Genomic DNA, 15,555 nt, shown 5'->3' on the forward strand with positions numbered 1-15,555 from the left:
AAACTGCTAGTTTTGTTAAGTGCTTTGTAGGACTACTAGAGTCCTCAAGTTCTAGTCAATCAAATATATATTTTTCAGATTTGCTTTATTCAATTATATAATTAAACAGACTTTATATATAATGATACGTTTATTACCATATCGATCAATAAAGTAACATTTAAAATGAGTCATACATTTTTTTATCTCTTGTGAAACATAAACTTGTTTAATTTTTGTCTAAAATATTTAGTTGAGCTGTTTCCTTTAGATATGAAGGGAAATATTTAATTTTACTAAATCTTTACATGAGTTTTGGTATAAATAAGCAAATGAACCCAATAGTTTGAAATTTAAATTGTGAAAAAAAAAATACTACTTTGAAGCTCAAATGCAATCTTAGAAGTGATTTTCTGGTTCTCAGTTTGAAAAAATGCATGCTTGAAAAACATGAGCTAGTAAAGTTAGGAAGGTTCGGGTATTACAACAGCCGGATTGCTGCCTGGGATGTCCACAGCCCATGCCAGAGTGCTGCTTCGCGTTTTGGCTGCTGTGTTCCTAACATCCTGCTGAGGACTCCCAGAAAGCAGAGTATGATGGCTCAAGTGTCGGTTCCCTTTCATCCACAGGGGAGTTCAAGGTGATCCTGAGATTTGCATGCCCAGTGCTGATGACATCAGGCACGTGGAATGAGATTTTCTCTCTGCTTCTACTTCGTCCTTTTTTGTTTAACTTGGAAATTCAGATATACAGAGAGGAGGAGAGAAAGAGAGGAGGATCTTCCATCCATTGATTCACTCCACAAGCAGCAGCAGCAACAGCCACAGCTAAGCCGATCCGAAGTCAGGAGCCTCTGCCAGGTCCTGGTCGGGGCAGGATCCCAAGGCTTTGGGCCGATACCCACGGCCTTCCCAGGCCACAGGCAGGGAGCTGGATGGGAAGCAGGACCTCTGGGATTTGAACTGGTGCCCTTATGGAATCCTGGCACATGTAAGGCAGGGACTTTAGCAGCTAGGTTGGTGCACTGGACCCTCTACCTCAAGCAAGTAAAATTTACAAAAAGATCATAAATACCAGAAATTCTACAGAAATATATAGCTTAATACCTTAATATTATTTCATATTCACCATATTAACCCTACATCATGTCCATTAGAGAGGGTAGTGAATGATACAAATAGATAATGCTGAAAGAGTAATTATTGTCACATAAAACATGCATAACATTCTTAAAATTGTTTTGGCGTACAACAGAAGCACTAACTTGACTTATGAGTCTATGAGTTAATAGCTAAGAGTGCTCAAGAGTGGCATGTCCTTTTGAACTTGGAATCAGTAACTTATTTATACAGTTACATATATAGTTATATAGTCGTTGCTGAAACACGGATAAAAGTAAGCTGTGCTCCTAGGGTATCCACCAGCAGATACCTTACGCAAGGGGAATTTACAGGAGCAAGTCGAAATAGTTGAAGAGTCTGCAGGCCTTAATTTAGACGCAGCAGGGCAACACCACTTTCATCAAATTCCCCTGGCCAAAATTAGTCAAATAGGTAAATACTCCACACGTGACACAAGAAAAGGCATGATAACCAGGAGGAGGAAACATAGTCAGGTACAAGTTTGTCATCTCAAATGAAGACGGGATTGGTAGAGCAGGATGAATGCTCAGTTGTTTGTTTCTTTTGTTTTTGTTTCTTGGTCCTAACTTAGCATTGCTGAAACTTTGCTAAACCATAGTAAACTTCAGTATGTCTTAGGTGGGGAAATTCTACTACAACTTGTGTAGAATCAAGGATTCTTATACTGTCAAATTTTACAGATAATCACCATGCTCACTAAAGGGAGAACACAGTAACTTGTGATACACATGAGAATTTAGTCAAGTGGTAGAGTGGTAAGGCTTAGTGTTAATTTGACTATTCCCAAGAGAAACTTGGCAGGAAATATGTTACAGAATAAATAAAACCTGAACTGATCTTGAAAAAATAAGCAAAGAAACAGGCTGTGAAGTAAAAGAGAAATCATGAAGAGAGATGAGGGCCTACCGTGAATAACTGTGTCCCACAAATGGCGCACAGATATGTTCGTTTTTATACTTGGCTCTTCTTTTAGAAGGAAATGACAATGGGATTAAATTTACATCGATAATGGAAGGAACAGACAAAAGGAAACCACTGAATTTAGACAATAAATTTAGAACAAAATGCAGTCAGGAGATGTGAAATTTCAAAAGGATGTGAACATTTGCTCAATAAAGTGAGAAGTGGATTGGAAGATATAGAAGACAAAGCAATGACAAAAATTTAAAACATAGGCAATAGGAAATAGATTTCATTCTTGCTCTTCTTTCTGAAAATGAGCGATGATTTTTCTTCAGGAATCAAGGAAGTTAGTGGAAACAATTGTCAGCAGACAGTTCAGTTGTAAAATTCCTTTCATTCCTTCTGCTGTAGTACCGCTTTGATGAACACTTAGTCCAGTCTTGTCCCAGTTGGGTAGTCTGGGACAGATCATCCCGTCTTCAGACTCTCCTGGTCAACCGAGGCTGTTTAGACCGCAGTGCATCATCTCAGCATTCGGTTTGTAGAACTGTAAAACTGAGTGATTTGAGTTGGCCAGAATGGCTGACAGCAGGGCATTGTCAGAGCTGCACCTTGCTACCTGAGCCCTCGTGTTCCTTCCACCTTCTCAGGGTGCAAAACTGACCAAGTCTAAAAACCACCCACAAAAAGCTACTTAGCTCTCCTGCCACTCCACTCACTTCTCCATTCCAATCCCCAAATGCCCAGGCTGTTGGGTCACTGGGTCTCTGCCACGTGCTTCTTCTGTTTGCACATGGGTAGCTGGCCACCTCTTTGATTTATTCCTCTGATGTTAAATCCAATTTGCCTGTGAGTCTGCTCCACATCTGCTCTTTGTTCTGCAACTGTGCTAGACTTCAGGAACTCCTGCTGTTCTCAGTACTGCCACAGGCACACACGCACCGAGACAAAAAAAGTGACAACATTTAGACCACATGCTAAGGAAAGTAGATTATTTATCCCTCGTTATTTCTTACAAATGATAAATAATACTATTTTAAAAGACTGGTCTCGCTCTTTTTAGTCTCAAGGCAATTTTGCTTGTCAAGAAGAGAGTATTTAAAGGAATTTCAAACAACATATATATTATTGACTCCGTCCTCATATATAATACTTCTTTCCACTATCAGCAATACCTCCACCTCCTTTGAATAATCTACGGTGCTGAATTGTTCACCCTATGGCTCAGCTTTTCTTTTTCAGCAATGATTAATCGGGTCTGTGGAAATTGGGAAGGCGAAACATGGACTAGTTTTCTGGTAGGTTGGTGTTCTCTGTAAAAGTAACTTGCCTGTTAGCCATTCTGATTCCTTTCACTGGGACACAGCTTTTGGAAAATACAGTTTTATTAAGCACATCAAAAGTGTTTTTGACTGTTCATAATTATTAAAGGTTTCAAGTACGATATTAAGAGAGGCCAAGGTCACCTTGAGAGAGAGTAAGTGCACCTGGCACAAGTTGTTCTCCAGATATTCAAAGTCCAGCTTTTAATTAGCAAACATGTCACCATTATTTGTCTCAAAAGTTTTTTTTTTCTTTCTGCCTCATAACAACAACAACAACAAAAGGTTCGTTTTTGGGTACTTGAAAATTTCTAATTAAAGCAAAAAGTCACAACTTTTTTTATTTAATGTATTTGAAGAAAAATTTTCCAATTAAGAATGGGCAGGAATGTTAGTCAGGAAACATCAGTTTATGGCCTGTCCGCTAGTTAAGCTTAGAAAGCATAATTAACCAAGTAGACACTCATATCCAGCAACCTACCTAGCTGAAGATAGCCAGGAAGGTCTGTTCAAGCTATCGGCTTTCTCTGTCAAAAATTATGCATCCATTTAGTAATACAGAGCTTTTTGAATAACTCCAGAAAATAGTGCTTTTGCTCTATATAATTTTAAGGTAATTTGTGCTTTTATTGTCATTTTTTAAAAATTGAAATTTAAGTGGACTTTTATTACACAGATTTATCTAAGCAATTTGAACTTATTAAATCAAATAAAAGTTTAATTTCTTTTTATATTCATTTCAGACGCTGTCTTGAGTAATTCATACAATAATTAACAAAAGTGACACCTTTAAAGATGCAGTCTAATTAGCAAAAAGTATTCATGTTTTTATCTGACTTTGAATTAGGGAAAACTGCTTTTCAACTGGGCAGAGAAGATGTAGTAAGATTTCTCAGAATTTCAACCCCCCAGATTGCTATTAACTGAAAATTTCCATAGTGTGTAAATATATGATTTATGATAATGTCATAGCAAGAAACCAAAAATTTATTGCATCATATGTCTATGTCTTTGAAGGTGACAAACAAGAGGTAATGTTGTGAATATGTATTCTAATTGCCACTGCTTTCTGTGAGATGCTAATTTTTTCTCCAACTTCACCCTCACAGCCTAGGACTAATCAGTTGATTACTGATTAGTGAGTTTCAATTGTCACGTTACAATTCCTTAAATCATTGTCGTTGTTTTGTAATAGACTTTTTTTCTCCTCTAAATGTGCTAAATGCCCTTGTAAATATGTTGCTGAAAGGTCTTATAATTGCCATGACCAACACAATTTTACCCAATGTCCCCCACCTTTGAATAATCATATTTATGAACTCTTAAGAAGTGGTAAATCATTGTGGAAATAGAAAAAACGTTGAAAGTATAATGGGAAAAAATACTACGCAGGCAGTTAGTTCACTGATGAAAATTCTAGAACATCTTCTTGCATACCACACACCTTTATTTGCTTTCATAAATAACTTCAACTTGCATTGATTTTCATCCTCAAAGTATCATCAATGCTTCTATAGCACATTAATTTATTAGCATATATATTATATATTTATATATACTATATAAGTGAGACTGATAGTATATAGTGTGTGTATATATATATATATGTATGTGTGTATATATCCCCACCCACAGTGCACTAAAATTTAGTGCTTTTAGGTAGTAAAAGCACTTTCATTGATGCAGGTATTCGCCATGATCTGCGTAAACAGTTTCATGAAAAGACAAATTCAAGTCTCATAATTGACTACACAAGGACTTACTGACGTTAAAGATGTATTAGAGGATTTAACAGAAATTCATAAAAACTGGGCTTGATTGAAATACATAACACTGTCTTTTCATTTAAAAATATTAATATTTATATCTGATATCCCCTCTAGAAAGGATGCAACTGAATGTAGACATTGGTTTGCTAAATGTACATTTCTATTAGATACTGTTTCCTAGCAGAAGTTCAGTACCTATTACTTGGCCATGGTAAGAGATACCTAGTTTCTTGAGGTATTTGTAGTGAGCCTTGATAATCATTTCCCTGATTATATACTGAATATAATTTAGCTGTGCAAGCTTTTGATGACTCTGGTAAGGGTTTGCTCATTTTTCCAGGACCCTGGGGCCGCCACAGTCCATCAGCAGAAACAGTGAAGCACAGGAAAGCCACCTGGGGAGCAGTGCAGTTTGTTAGGCGTATGTAGTTACAGCCTGAATAATTGCAAGGTGTTTGCTATGGGAGCAATTTAGCTTTCTGGGTCTCTGGAGCCGTCCAACAAGCAATAGATCAGGCTAGCCACCAAGGAAAGAGCTTTTGCTACACAACCCTTCAAATGGCAGGCAGGAATGACCAAGGAGAGAAATCAATCTTTTTTATGGGCTACATTGGAAACCAAAGTAACAACATAGGGTACAAGACTAAGTGACTCTGGGAGAAATGCAATTGTATCAATCCTGTGAAGCATGGGGAAAAAGCTCAGTGGATCTTGGTAGAATGAAAGGTGGCTTCGAACTACACTTTTGGGAGAAAGAAGTTCCTTCCAGGAGGGAAGTGTTTTGTACCACTATGTTCCAGGTTGTGTGTGGAAACAAGGCTATTATGTTTTATACTGTCTTTGGTGGGTTTTGAAAGAGAATACATAACTCATTTACTGACATTTTGCAATAATTGCTCAATATTCTTTCCAAAATGGTATGTTCTTCATTTATAAAAAATGGAAAGGCAGTGAGAAGGTCCTGCATCTGCTGGTTCACTGGCCAAATGGCCACAAACTGCCAAAGCTGGGTTGATCCAAAGTTAGGAGTTAGGAGCTTCTTCTGGATCTCGCACATGGGACACCCTGAATTACTCTAATTGGTCATAAACAGAGATGTGTATTGGAAGTGGAGAATCTGTGACATAAGTGGGCACTCATGTGGAATGCTGGTGCCATAGGATGGAGGATTAGCCTTCTGAAAATTAGGTCAGTCCCCTAAATCTACTCTTAATTCACATCGATTGAGCCATGCATCTAAGATTCATTTTATTAAGGAAAATACCTGTGATTTGAGTGCTCAATAGAAAGCAGTCTGGTAGTCAATAAAAAAAATTAAACAAATGAAAAAGGAGAATTAAATTTATCTGGAACTGATCTCAAAAATGACATTTTAGATTTTATAAACATACGTACTTTATACATGGTTGAACCCTTTTAATTCAATGACATTATAATGACAACTTATAAATGTGAAAGGGAAGAAGCAAGTCCAATAAAATGAGTAGCCATTGTGCATCTGTCTTCCACTCAGAGCCATGCCTGAAACCAAAAGGAATGTTAACAAATTGCTATTGTGCTCATTGTGATAATTAGAATGCTTTGGATAGAATTTGGGGAAGATAAAAGGGCAAAATATCTTGAAAAATCAAATTGGCCCCCAGTGACTTCAGAAAGCCTGAATGTTACATGGGTAGTGTAAAGAGTAGGAAGCAATTTTCAAAGCAGTGAAAGTGTCTTTTGGATAAATCATAATGGTGATTACAGTTGGTAAGTAACAGTGTTCTTTTTTTTTTTTTAGTTATAATTTTCATCGGTCACGTTAAATTGACAAAGCAGAAGAATTATGAAGGTAAAATGAGTCTCACAAATTAAGAAGCCGACTTTATGTATTTGTTGGTAAACAGAGAAGTCCAATCAAGAGATAATTGTTTGCGTGTTTTGATATTTTTTTTCATAAAAGCAAGGAGAAGTTTGATATTACAGAATTCTTATGCCTACCAGGATTTTTTGTGCCCTGAAACAAGTCAGAGGAAAGATGGTGATCAGGTAACCTCCATCTCTCTATGTATTACCCTTTGGTTCTCCACAGAGAGCCCAACCCCTGTTTGATGGCATTTCGAAAATGCTTAGAAAAAAAGGAATCCAACTACTTCCCAATTATTCTGACTTAACTATTAAAAGATAAACAGTACAATTTTGGAAAACTGTACAGAATCTGTTTACTTCTGTTCAATATTAGAATATTGGACATAATGCTAATCTAATTGAATCATGCAAATGTTTCAAAAGTGCTTTGAAACATCACCCATAAAGAATCCTACATACTCTTCTCTGATTTGAAATCAGTTTTACTTCTAGTATTTTAGTACCCATTTAATGTTGAGCAATGACCAAAAAGCACAGAAACATCAATCAAATGAACAGAAATTAGATTACAATAAAGACCAAATTTTAGTCTCCCAAAGATGTTAAATCTATCCCTACATATTTTTTGTATATTTGAGGTCTCATGTTTTTATTTTTTGAGATTATAGTAAGTGCATAGTAATGTCCATATGTTTTTCTTCTTTTTCCTAAATCCATTTAACAGCACAAGATAAAAATAGTTGTAGGACATTATGTGATGGTTCATTAAATGTGTGTCTTGTGAGATATAGAGTTATGGTTAAAGAGAGAACACGAAAAGGCCCATTGGTGGCATAGCTGCACAGTAGATGAGTGGCTGTAAATAAATAAAAATATTGATTATGATAGCAACATTAATTAGCTCATAATAATCTAGGCAAAATTTTGGCTGCATCACAATCTTTAACTATTTTAATTTCCTACCTGCATCGTAGAAACTGATATTGTATTTAGAAATATTTTTAAAAACTTCATCAGAAAGAGTGTGTAATTTTATCAACATAAGATAATTGCTAGCTTTAAGATTTATAACAAATACATACTTGAAAATGAAGAATCCAATGCATATTATTAAACAAAGACTACAAGGTGCATGGAAACAGTTCTCAGTAATTTGGTAAAGTCAAGTTATTCTTAGCAGACTCGAAATTAACAGTAGGGATGAGTGTACTAAAACTACTAAATTATTTAATATAATTGTCATAAATACAATATTTGCAAACTTTTGAACAGTACATAAGTCACTCTATTACAGTGTTCCCTTTACCCAAAAATTAAGAGAACCATATCAGACAAAATTTTAAATACATGAAAGTTTGTCTTAAGGCCATTTTTTCAGTTTCTACCTTGATATCCAAAAAAAGTGAGGAAAGAGAAACAAGTTGGAAAGGAGGAAGTTAGTCTCTGTTTGCAATGGTCTGATCTAAAGTGGATAGGAGCTACCTTGCTCTGTGTGTGTGATTCTGTCTTTCAAGCACATGAAAATTAAATGTTTCCTTATGTACTGTTGCTCTTTATTTTATTTTCATTGATGCTATTCATTGGGTATCTGAGCTAAAAAATAGGATGTAAAATTAAAATTTACAAAACTGGTGTCATGTCATAGCTTATAAAACCGCTATATAAAAAAGCTAACAAAATTGTTTTCTTTATGCTTGTCACATCTCCTTAAATACACTCTTTGCAAAGAATACTTCTAAATCATATACTGAAGTTTCAGCAATGTAGCTTTCATTGATGTTAGGAACTTTCCTGCTAAAATACTGCATGATACTTTCATAATGCACTTTGTATGAAGAGAAAACTAGTGGACATTTTCCTAGCCATGTTATGACTTTTCACTAAAACAGAAAGCAAGTATTTCCCAGCTCCCAGCTAATAAAGTTGCTATCTAATATCTAGAAAGTATTAAATAAAGCAATTGCCTGCTTTACTTATTAAAGACCATGTAATGGATTCTCTCTGGGGAATGTCAAAACAACATCTGAATATAAACAGATTTATACATATGTGTATATATGTTTCACTCCCCAAGTGAGTGCAACTGCCGATGCCCAAAGCTTTGGGCCATCCTCAACTGCTTTCCTGGGCCACAGGCAGGGAGCTGGATGGGAAGCAGGGCCACCAGGATTAGAACCGGTGCCCATATGGGATCCCGGGCATGCAAGGCAAGGACCTTAACCACTGTGCCACCGTGCCGGGCCCAGAACTTACAAATTTTTTTTTTAAAGATTTATTTTTTATTATTTTTTCATTGGAAAGGCGGATATACAGAGAGGAGAGACAGAGAGGAAGATCTTCCGTCCGATGATTCACTCCCCAAGTGAGCGCAACGGGCCGATGCTATGCCGATCCGAAGCCAGGAGCCTCTTCCGGGTCTCCCACGCGGGTGCAGGTTCCCAAAGCTTTGGGCTGTCCTCGACTGCTTTCCCAGGCCACAAGCAGGGAGCTGGAAAGGAAGCGGGGCTGCCGGGATTAGAACCAGCGCCCATATGGGATCCCGGGCGTGCAAGGCGAGGACCTTTAACCACTTGCGCCACTGCGCCGGGCCCCAAATTTTTAAACATTAAATAAGTTAAAAGTAACTTGATAGGTTATGCCACTATATGACCATGATTACTTTGACAACACAATTTAAATAGAATTTAAAAGTCTTTAAAATATTCAATAGAAAATATAATAATAATATTCAATACTAAATTCATGTTTGAATAGTCTTTCATTTCACTTTTCCCATAGTTCATCCATGCTATCAATAAAATCGAGCTTCGTGGGGCAGACAGAATGTTATAACACACTAATCCTCTGCTGTGGCACTGACACCCCAAATGGGCACTGGTTCAAGTCCTGGCTGCTCTGCTTCGGTCCAACGCTCTGCCTATGATCTTGGAAAGCAGAGGAGGATCGCTCAAGTCCTTGGGCCCCAGCACCCAAGAAAGAAAGCAAAAATATAGTTGTCATGGCTCCTGACTTTGGATCAGCTCAGCCAAAACCATTGTTGTTATTTTTAGAGTGGATCAATGGATAAGAGACCTCTCTCTCTGTCTTTTTTTCTCTCTGTAAATTACATTTTAAAATATAAGAGAAAGTAAATTGACTTTTGAAAAGAATCTATCAAAAATAAGCAATATAAGGCATTATGAGTGAGTGGAGAATTTTTCATATTGCCATATAATAAGCTAGTGTAATAAGTCTAATGAAACAAGGAGGAAAACACTACTCAAAAAGGAAAACCTGAGTTCAGGAAAATGGCCTCTTAGCATCTCCATTCCTTTCTCACTAGTGCTATTAAACTTCATCTCTCTCTACTTAACTTTAAGAAATAAAGGGAGAATTTCTGAGTTTTCTTGCATTTCTTCACAGATATGAAGAACTTGCTTTCTTATAAAATATTCAGATGGAAAATTTATTCTAATTCTGCTAATTAAAACTGAAAGAAGTTGATTTGTCTATATGCTAATAAAATCTGTCTTATTATATAATGTTACATTTGATATTGTCTTAAATGTGCTAGTCAATATTAAATTTTGTCTCACAAGTAAGGAAGTCTTTATCTTGTATCATTTGTTTCCAGGATCTTTTAATTTAGAAAATAATAATAGTATTGGTTCCTCCTTTAAAGCTGTTAAAGCACGAATTCTTGGAGCCTCAAGATTGAGGTGATTATTACTAGGTTGAATGAAAGGTGTATTTTCCCTGTTCAAACTCACGCTTAAATCCTTTCCTCACCAACCTAAAGCACGAATCACTGAGTTGGTGCCAGCTGGGTAAGCAGGGGCTTAGAGGAGATACCATCAGGAGCAAACAAACTGGTCTGTACTGATAGCGCTTGCAATAGAATGGAGTTTGATAAAACCTCAGGTTTCTTGCAAACTGTACAGATGTGAGATTCTTAACTGATAATCAAAGTGCTAGAAAAGCAAGGTAAGAGAAAACATTGTCCCCTTGTTTTCATAGTTCTCTTTTGGAAATGGCAAAATATAAAAATCCAAGTCAACAAATAGCAAGTTTTTCCTGAAGTAAACTTTTGTGATACTATATCTGTCTCATTACACAACCAGTACCATCAGTACTCAAGTCAATGTTTCCATATTTCTTGTTCGTGTTCTTGGATCATTCACATTTTACGTGATTTTCCTACATCTGTTGCTGCCAAAAAGCATCACTTTATGTGTATTTAATCACTGATACAGATGTGTATTTTGCATCATCCAGAATATATGTGTATAGGAAAATGCATACAATAAGGAGTATTGGTGTTTAAAAGTGTTAAATTTCATTGCAATGTATAAACATTCTTTCATTCTAATGAGCCATGATTTGTGTTCAAGGAATACAGTGTGCCAAAAATAATCCCTTTGAATAATAAAGAAGGCATCTCAGAATATCTGGAGATATCTCACTCTTTTTGAGACGAACGTGGTATCTGTCAAACTATCACTCCAAGTTGAAAGAAACGTTTGGCATCCGTGGTGACAAGGAAAAAAACAACATCCAAGTGATCAGTAGGGCTGAGTGTATGCTGAATTTGTGGATGCTGCAGGTGGAGATACTATCAAAGGGGGTAAACAAAGCATAGCATCTTGAAGAATACAGTTTCCTGTTTATGTAATTTCAAAGCTTGATATTATAATTATTATTCAAAAAAGAAACCTTCAAAGTGACACCAAAATACAGAAGTCTATGCAAAGTTACCTCTTCGAACTAGTATAGTTTCATGTATATCAGCTTTTGGGAAGTAAATCTTAGCATTTGCCATACTGTGGATGAGCTGGGAAGATACTGTGCTGAAATCCTCCAAATGTAAAATTGGAAAAAAGAGATTACGTTTACTGAAGTGAAGAATGAAGAGTGGTTACCAGGGGGCGGGAAAGGGGAGAAAATACAAGAACTTCATAGATTTTTGCATCAAAATTGTCTTTAATTCAGATCTTTCATCAACCACAGACCTTTCTTTTGACCCACCCCTGCATCTATATATTCACATGAAGATGTGAATTTTTATAAGAAAATATTTGTTAGTTAAACTGAAAATCATTGTGAATGACATTTTTTTATGATCATAACTGGCGCCTTAGGTAAGTTAATATTACCAATAGGAAGCCACGATTTTCCATCTCTCAACTGTAATGGGTTTATAATTTCCATCTGCCCACATCGTTAGAAACCTCATCCATTCCTGCCTTCATATTTAAATCATGTCTGATTGTTCAGCATCACGTTTTATAGTGTGAATCCCTGAGCCAAAACATTTGCTAATGGCCACAGTTCCAAATCGGAATATCCAATAATCTGCAGTTGTTACGCCAAGTTTCTGGCTAGAAAATTGAAAGTAAAAGCAAGCAAAGCACCAATACAAGCAACAACAAACTACGTATAGACTGTTTCCCTGAAGTTAATTCCATTCCATTATATGTGGTTTTGGTCTTTTTCTTGACCTTTTTCTGAAATTTTTTTCCAAGACTCTAACCACAATTAACTTTCTATTTAAGACATATGTTCTTAAGAGACAGAGAAGGAATTGACATTCTATAGATGAGATGTTGATACTGAATAAAAAGTTCAAGAACAAAATTATGAGTATCCTAGACAAGGACAGGGGATTTCATTATCTTCCATTCAGTCAATTAAACATTTTTGGCTTTTTTTTATTATTATTTTTGCCAACATATCTCTTGCTTTTATAATTTGGCCATTAATTTTTAAATTTGTAATTTTAGAGATACATTTCCATTTTTATGACTCTGTGACTTTCAGCTTCTAAATAAAAAGTTTCTACCAGCTTATTTTTGAATACTATAGTTATAATGCTTTAATTTTGCTAAACCTAATCTCATTAAAAATTTTTCCCTACAAAATGGTAACTTTTTTAACATTTATTTATTTTTATTGGAAAGTCAGATATACAGAGAGGAGGAGAGAGAGAAAGGAAGATCTTCTGTCTGATGATTCACTCCCCAAGTGACCTCAACAGCCGGTGCTGTGTCATCTGAAGCCAGGAGCCAGAAACTTCCTTCTGGGTCTCCCACACGATGCAGGATCCCAATGCTCTGGGCCATCCTCGACTGCTTTCCCAGGTCACAAGCAGGGAGCTGGATGGAAAGTGGAGCTGCTGGGATTAGAATCGGTGCCCACAGGGGATCCCGGGGCATTCAAGGCAAGGACCTTACCACTACACTATTGCGCCAGCCCCCAAGATGGTAAATTTTATAATTGCTAACTTTCTTTTGAAATTTGATTGTCTATTTGGAAGACACAGCAAGAGAATGAGAGACTAACCAGCAAGTAATTCACTTCTTAAATGCCCACAGTTCCCAGGACTGGGACAGCCTGATTGAGAACAGAGCTGGACTTGAACCCAGTTACCCCCATATGGGCTGTGGGAGTCTCAGGGCTGTGGGAGTTTCAGGCAGGGTCTCATGATATAAGCAGGATCAGGTCTTATGAAGCACATAATGTTTGACTCATACTATTTTCCACTGTTTAACTTTGTACACATTTGACCATCTGATTACCAAATAAATTGAGTGATATTATTCTGACACTGCTCTATTTGGATTCTGTGTAACTTTTATAGTGTGAGTAGCTTTGTTATATTTTTTACATGAAAAAATTGTTTACTTTTATCCTCATATTTTTCAGCATGATCTAGAAACTGGGTCAATACATTTTTTTTTTACTTATCACTTAAATGATTTTCTTGTGCCAGTGGCCTATTTATGAGGTTCAAATACTAAAATATCAATAATTGTTCTTTTTTCTGAAAATCTATCCTTTGTTTTGCAGTTAATATTATTCTTTGGCAACATTCTTCTGTAGTTTTAATAACCTTTTAAATCATTTTGTTCTCTGAAATTTTTGTGTTCCTGCATCCAGGAGTTGTGCTAATACAAAGTGGAACTACTGTCAGTGTTATTTCCTGTGAATATTCTTCAATCATAGGATTTTGATACTTTGAAAAGACAAATTCTTATGCCCCGCCATTCTTTCACAATCCAAGGAGCATCAAATTCAATCTGCCTACTGCAATGGACATAGATTTTCTTTTGGATGCTTTCAAAGCTGTAGATTATGGGTGTTCAGTTGTTGCTTTCAACTTGGTTCAGACACAAATCTGTTGTCACTGTGTGCTGTGTGTGTGAACACCCAAACCTTTAGGTAACATGACCTGGTAATTATTCCAACAACTCTCCTAGAGCAATTAGGTGGGGCTGTTTTAGACAACAGGTTCTCTACTTCAATTTCCATTTATTTCATTTCTGCCACGTTAGTATTTTTTAATCATTCTTTATATGTGTTTGACCTATTTATTATATTTAATTCAGCAAGTCTGGGTCTTTTTTAGCTGAGGAATGTGTACAAATGTTTCAATATGCCTTTTTTCGGGATGAAGAATGAATGATTTAGTAATTATAATCCCTTGTGACTATTACGGTCAATGACAGTACATCACCTTACAGTTAACTGTTTGTATCAGTGCTAAAAGTATACTATGTTTTCAGTAAAATGAAACCCAAGAAGTGTGAAGATCTTAATTTTGGTAAATGTATATAAAAGCAGGCACTCGTGACTTACATTCAACTTGCAGCTCAAGAACAACGCAGCAGGAGCACAAATACTTGGGATGTCTTCAACTGCCTTCTCAGGCAACACTTGCAGCGAGCAGAACTGGAAGCAGAGTAGCTGGGTCTCAAGCTGGGACTCTGACTTGGAAGGTCAGGGTCCCCAAGGGCTATATGACCTGTCTGCCACAATGAAGTCCATTTAAAAACATATTTTCACTTTGCCAAAATAACTATTTAGAGTAGTCTTCCCTCAAAGACCATACATCATTTCTACAGAATCAATTGGTGTTCTCGATGCTTGGACAGGACTCACAGTTCTGCATTTCCCACTCTATGTAATATCTAGAAAACTAAGTTAATAAATGCCTGACTGCAAACCTATTGGTTCCCCCCGCTCTTTTTAAAATCACATTGACTTTTCCATTAAATATATCCTTTCAAATACTTTCAGCAGTGGTGAATTCAATGTTGCTTTGGCAGTTCTGCCTCTCAAGTGACATCAATGAGGAAAAGTTGCAGTGGGTGGGCCAAAAGGAGAAAAACTGGTGGTGAACAGGCATGGAAAAGCAGCTTAAGTAGAACTCCACTCCTTGGACCAGAGAGCACACTGCTGATTCACCAGTGGGTCCATCCACAGCGCCCACAGAGGAGGTGCAGAATGCGATAACCGTGGCCACTCAAAGTATATTTTCCACTATAGAGTGTTAGTGAGTGGTAAACTCTACCTGAGATGCTGTCTGGCGGTGTGGCATAGTGAGTAAAGCCACTGGTTAGGATGCTGGTGTCCCAAATTGGAGCTGGTTTGAGTCCAGCTGCTCCTCCTCTGATGCAGGTCCTCAGCAGGCACTCGGGAAAGCAGCAGAAGGTGCCTTTTATGTTCGGGCTCCTGCGACCATGTAAGACACCAGGATGACTCTCCTGGTTTCTGGCATTGGCCTGGTCCAGTTCTGGCCGGTGCTGACATTCGGGCCACTGAACATGAGCATCG

This window comes from Ochotona curzoniae, unplaced genomic scaffold (assembly GCF_017591425.1).
Source record: "Ochotona curzoniae isolate NIBS_2020 unplaced genomic scaffold, NIBS_Ocur_1.0 scaffold_4701, whole genome shotgun sequence".
In the NCBI taxonomy this organism is placed as follows: domain Eukaryota; kingdom Metazoa; phylum Chordata; class Mammalia; order Lagomorpha; family Ochotonidae; genus Ochotona; species Ochotona curzoniae.